Genomic DNA, 7202 nt, shown 5'->3' on the forward strand with positions numbered 1-7202 from the left:
AATGTTTTTAACATATCTTTCACTACATTGTACTCTCGTTGGTACAAAAAGTAAATTATAATGTTTGGAATGATTATGAATACTTAATTTGGGCGATATTTAAACTGCCTAGACATACTAACTGAAAATTTAATTTTGACTTTTAGCCAAAGATCATGGTCTTCTGCCCCACTGTGGTTTGGTGCAAAATCTCCAAAGTATGGGATGAGACAGTGATTAAGGCACTGATCTGTCATTGTATTGGGATTCTGTTTCTGAGACTTGAAATAAAACCTCCTAGAAGAGAGAAGGCCTTCGCACGAGTTAATATAAACGAGAAATCCGATTCTTAAATAGTTCGAACCTATCTTTTGTATTTTGTCCCACTGCGCAATTTAGTAGTCCGAACGTAGTGACATCTATCTTATCGCCCTCACTGCACAGTTTATGTCCGTTACGTCAGATTACTTAATTGATTCATGCAGAGGCCTTCTGTCTTCTAGGACGTGTTGCTTGAAGCCCACCCATTGTCAGTTCGATGGATAAATCGTGAATCAAAAAGATAAATCGTGATTACAGAATGATACACGAAATTTTGAAACGAATAAAATATTTAAATATGAAAAAAAAAAATTGGATGGCAAAAATACGTCTATTAAAAAAATAGATCGAACTGGTGACCATAGGCAGAGTCAGGAGGTTGTATAGTACAGCAATTGGTATGAAATGATGTGGTATGTCAAATAGTATCGAGCCATGCCATAAAGTATCATGACATGACATAAAAGATGTACTCGGTTCCTTGACTGTATTATACACTATTAATACTATTTATATTACGTCAATTATGGAGTACAACTTTAATTAAAAAGCACTTGGGATCGGTATTAAACACTGAATTTATTTGATATATTAAAAACCGCTTGTCACGTTGATAGAGTTTTGACCTACATTATCCCACTGGTCACTTGCAAGAATTATTTTATTTTATTCTTTTTTATTGAATAAGCTTTATGTTAAATAAACATTGGAAACTACATATGCAAAGCTGATGAATATATTAAGGTTAAAATATTAATCTCTCTATTTTAAAAAAAATCGTGTTTTGGATGTTTACCTTAACGTCTTGCGTCTTGTCTTACTGCGCAAAAACAATGACTTAGAAACTTAAAAGTACTAAGATGTATAGAAAAATGTGCAGGGATTAAGATGAAATAAAAAAAAATAAACATTCGACAATAACTGTTAAACTTGATCAAAAAAATATCATACGGGCACTCTACAGGCCGCAAAAATGCAACTACAGGTTGAAATTTGGCAGGCTGAAAGAGTCATATTTTTTAAGAACTTAATGCAGAGTTATTTCTGAAATTCAGGATTGTTCGAAAGTTTTTAAATTTTTTAAGAGATTTTTCTCAATTATCTTTGCTTTACGTTACGTCTTGCTGTGCTGCTCAAAACCTATAAGACTTAAAATTACGAATGTGTATAGAAAAATTTGCAAGGAATTCGATAAAATAAAATAAAAATTCTATGCAATTTTTATTTCTAGAATTATTAACTGTGAAACGTGTAGATAAAAGAAACCATGTTGGTCGTCGTACTGATCACTGAAATGTAACTATAGCGTCGGAATTTGAAACGCTGATAAGACTATTTTTAACTATAACTTTAACGAGAGTTTTTTTCACGAAATTCATATTTGTTCGAAAGTTAATACAATTTTAAGTGTTTTTTTTTGCAATTTTTTCTTTAAATAATAATAATTTATCCACTGTTGTCGAAAAATGTATCTCTCCGCAATCTTCATTTTATAAGATCGCTTTTCGGATCACAAATAACAACAAAAATATGAATGAATAAAAAAACAAGTGCGAGATTCGATTTTGCTCTGATACAAATACAAAAGTTTATTTCAAAAATTTTAAAATGTTTCTTATGCGAACTGTCTTATGATATAAGGTTATCGTTATATATTGTTAACAAGTAAAATTACTTCTCATCTATTTCCGCTAATTGTGCAACATGTTCTGTATTCCTAAGTTTCAATTACATTTGAATATTTTTCAAATACAGTTATCCCTTCATTTCGTTACGATTAACATATTAATAAAATGTACTTACATAAAACTACAGTAATTCTATATTTTCTAAACAAAATTATCTTTTCATAAGGATTTTGAAGAACAAAAAAACTTTAAAGAAGATTATAGAAGAGACGGTTTATGTCCATTAAGGCTGATTCTAAGAAAAAAATAAATTTGTGCACTGACAGGGACAGTTTTTCTACAGCACCACCCAACTTCACTAGGTAATAACTCTCGGAGAGTGGGTACCTATTCTTCATGTTACTGATTCCATAAGATTTAGTCATCCTCAAAATGCAATAGATAGCAATCTAGTCATAAATTTTGTAAAAAAATGGACATAAACTATTCTTTTTTTTTTTATTTTTATCTTTCATAATAAATGAAAAACAACCTCAAAAGTTGATGAGCGAAGTGAACAGAGAAGGGAACCTAGTACATAACTAAATCGGAAATAACTAAAATCGCACTTTTCTGTAAATAAAAAGGATTAAATATTTTATGTAAAACAAATAACAAATCTTTCTATTTTCCCAAGACTGAGAAAAAAGAAAATCTGAAATTTATAAATCGAATTTCCTAATCTTTTCTAAATATATACATGAAATATTTTTTTTGTCTGAGAATTTGTATATCCTTTTCACTGTAACCATTTTATGAATGGTAATTTTAAGTAAGTTGAATTTCAAATCTACCAAAATAATCGCCTAAGGTGAAAGATTATACTTTATAAAAGTAGATTAATAAGTCACAGAGACAAAGTACTTAAAAATAGAAACGAACTTAATTAAATGAATTCTTATGAAAGCGCATGCATTTCTTGCTTAGAATTTTAATAAGCTGTAAAACACAAGTGAGGCGTTTAGCACCAAAATCCTTTAGATCTGCTGCCATTTTTTTAAAACCTTTGTCTTAATATCCAAACCAAATTTTTTTCAACTTTTTTTCCATGACTTAAATGCTCTGCAGATCGCTTGTTTTGTCTTTTGCTCCTTGTTATAACCATAAATATAGAAGAGGCGAATTTTTGTACATAAATCTTACCGAAACGTTTGAGGAGATTGATTATGAGTAAAATTTCGTGATGTGAGCTTTGTTCCTGTATACAAGCAATTTCTACCCTGATATAATCTCAAAATAAAGCTAAAAATTCGAATAAAAATTTTGAAATCAATCGCCATGTCAAAATGATTAAATCTTATGTAACTAGAATTCAGACAGCCAAAATAATTAACATTTACTAAACTATTTTTTAAAAATAAAAAACCTATATTTTAATAATTTATTTAAGAAAATAAATAAATAATAAAACATATAATTACAAAGAAAAGTTCTTATGTAAATGAGACATTGCTCTATTCTGTCAGCATTCAATTCATAAATAGAATGAAAACAAAATTTATAGAATAAATAAAAATTTATTGAACAATTTCTGCTCCAAAATATTACACTGATAATTTTTTAGAGCAATCTCTATTTTAGGATATTTTTTTTAACAAATTTTATAAGAATGATTCTCATCAATAAATTTATATGTTAGAAAGGCTCAAGATTTGGAAATACTTTACTTTTTATAATAATCAACTAAAAAATGAAAGGTATATTTATTTTTGAAATTAATAAATACTATTTTAAACCTTTACAATCTTAAAGATCGAAATACTTTGCCAAATTACTTATAATTTATTTATTATTATTACTGCATAATTATTACTTAGCAAAATTATTTTTTCCGATATTAATATTATATGAGTCATTTATTTGTGAATAATTGCAGTGTTTATGTTTAGATTATTTCCACTTGGAATTTAAATGCATATCATGCGATTCAAAAATGATTCTTTAGAACCTAATTTAAAATAAAAATTTAATTAAAATAAAATGAATGTGCCAATAAAATTATTATTTCCTTATTTGTCTCTTTTCTGCCATGATATAACATATTTTTATTTGTCTTGTATTCGTTTCCTTATTATAATGCATCATTTCTCATTTTCAAATGCATGATTAAATCTAATATTTGATTACATATTAGAAAATTATAAATTATACACTTAAATAAGGTTTATTCTTTTGATATTAAAAATAGTTATGATGAATCAAGATGTGAAATTTAAAGAGAAAAAAAAATCTCATTAAATCATTTTCTTTCATGAAATACACATAATATTCCTCCTACATGTTCATTTAATTGAGTTATAACGCAATAAATAACATTGATTCTAATAAAAAGCTAAAAATTCACCACCTAAAAATATTTAAGTGCTATTAAATTAGCTAAAGCAAAAATATTTTACGTCGCTCAAAAGTTTGAACTATTTATTATAGTTTTCACTTAATACAAATCTGAATACGCGTTATATTATGTTTCGCTAACACTTCCGATGATCATGTTAAAAATTTACTGAGAGGCTTTTACGCTCTGTGGCTATGATTCCATTCATTTAACTCATCACTAAGTGGTTTTACATTCTACATACAGTATAGCACTTCTTTAATTTCTCATTAGCACTTGTCGAATTTAAAATCAGAAAGTAGAAAAATCGCAGGAAGTAAAGAAGTGCTACTGAGGCAATCGTACCCACTATATCCACGCTACTGAGTATTTTGCGGAAGAACAAGGAACACACATTAACCACAGTGACTCTTGCGTATTTTTATTGATTCATGTATGAATTAACGAGGCAGCAAAAAAATTGCCGAAGGAAAAATGAGGGTGGCAGTTAAGGAAATGAACCATACTGAAGAAAATAGTTTTCTGAATTTAAAATATCTGGTTCTGAAATCAAATTCACAAATATTTAAATTAAAATTGCATAAGTGCAATTCACAACTAACAATCGAAAACTTACTATGCTACCAGACATTTCCAACAGAACTCGTGTCTGAAATTGCGTGCTTTTTATGGAAAACTAGCCAGCAACCCAGTTTATTTATTTATTTATTTTTCAATAATTTAAAGTCATGAAAATTATTTGAGCATGAATGACCTATTGAATCTGCCTTTAATGAATTAAAAAGGATAAAAAATGAGGTCAATAGTAGGAAAAAACTAAATTTTTAGTTTTGAAAAGTTTAAATGTGAAACTTTAATATAGAGGGCAGCACTATAATTTCTGTATTGCTCCCAGAAAAATTACTATTTTAAAATTGATTTCAAAATATTACAGCAGCGTATGTTTCAGAGAATGGAATGGGAAAGAGGGTTTACTTGTTGGAGAAAATAAAGTAAAATTAAACATTTGAGTGCCTACTGAACTAGGGGGTCCATTGCAGCCGGTGTCACAACATTTATTTTAAGTTAGTAAATATGGATTTTTTTTATGTCCTAAAAATCTTTTTGATATCTTAAAAAAGTCGTGTAAAGTTTATGATTTAAAATTAGCAATATGTTCTTATGTTAGATAAGTACTCTATTTGGGAGGTTTTTATAAATAACTTTTTTATCGAAATGAAATTAAAAGTAAATGTTACAGTGACGCTTCTGTCAAATTTAAAAAGCATATTACAAAAAAAAAATATGCAGCAAAAATGTCCTTAAAATTTTTTTTGAAACACTTTATGAATTATAATATGTATATATTTCCTGTTATTTATTATAGTTATAGGAATTAATATGTTTATTAAAAAAAATGCATTAGCAATATTAATAAAACTATAACAATAAGAAAATTATAAATTATTTTATAATTTCAAAGCCAAAATTTGGAAAATGTGATCCAAATAATTTAGTCAGGAAAGCAGTTTGAAGTTGAGACCCTTTTGTAATAATTTCTCTTCTAGCGTATTTTACCACAGTTCTGAAAATTGCTGAAGATATCTGAAAACTTTTTCAGCATAATTACAAAATTCTCTTATTAGTAGGAAAATCAGGCTTTGTAAAAAAAAAAAAAAAACGGTTTTAAATATTTATTTATTATTTTCAAGCCTTTCAATCAGTTATGTTCGAAACAAATTTAATTTGTAAGGCTGCAATAATTTTTCAATCATTTCAAATATGTAAAATTAAATGACAGAAAACAATATTTCAACAAAATCTGTCAAATAATTTTTGAGTTAGAATGTTTCAAAAGAGCTGTATCTTTTAATTTTTAAAAAACCATTATGCCGACGTGATTCAAAATCTATATTTTGTCATATACAAGTTTTAAAAAGATACATAGATATAGATATATAGATAATATAGAGATAATATAGATATATATATATAGATATATAGATAATATATGTTTTAAAAAGATATATAGGTTTTTACACATCATTTGAGGTGCTCTTACTTCCCCTGAGATTAAAAAATTCTTAATTTAATCAATTATAAGGTATAAGAAACGAGATCAATCGTTGAAAAAGAACAAATTTCTAGCATCGTTTAAATTACTTGCAAATATTTAACATAGATGGCAGCACTACAGTTTCCATTTCTTATTTTTGTGAGAGCTATTACTATTCCCGAAATTATTTGAATCAAACCATTCAAAATACTGCGGAGTGTGTTCTCACNGAAAGTGGAGGATGTTAAAAATATGACAGGGATATTTAAGGGCTGTGTGCAGTCCGTACTGAATTTGGGGTATCTCGATCACCTAGTTTCAAATATGTATGTATTTTCCCCTTTTAGAAAGAAAAAAAAGATCAACACTATTTAAATATTATTGATCCAAACGTTTTAAAAATTAGGAGTAGTCGGTGGACCCCCAAAATATGACCCATGGACCCCTAAGGGGTCCATGAACCACATGTTAAGAAACACTGATTTAGAGGAACTGTGCCTGATTCCGTAACCTAATCAATAGTCAGAACTAATTAATTAACATATTTAAGGTCAAACTATTGACCATAAAATTTGGTAATTAGATTATCAATCGAACTGAACATTTTAAATAAGCCCATTTTCATCAAGTGTATATGAAAAGGATTATTAAAAAGAGAAACTAAACAATTCGAATTTACCCTCGTTTTAGAAATATATTTCAAAAGTAAATTTAGAATGACATTTATTTTAAATGAGAACAAAATATTTTTAATTTGCCAAATTTCTTCAAATAAATTTTAAAACACAATGATTGAATTCTGATTAAGATGCATCAGTTGCATACGTTTAAGGCAATTTAAGTATATAGCAATATTTAAAAAAAA

Source organism: Parasteatoda tepidariorum, chromosome 3 (genome assembly GCF_043381705.1).
Source record: "Parasteatoda tepidariorum isolate YZ-2023 chromosome 3, CAS_Ptep_4.0, whole genome shotgun sequence".
Taxonomy (NCBI): Eukaryota; Metazoa; Arthropoda; class Arachnida; order Araneae; family Theridiidae; genus Parasteatoda; species Parasteatoda tepidariorum.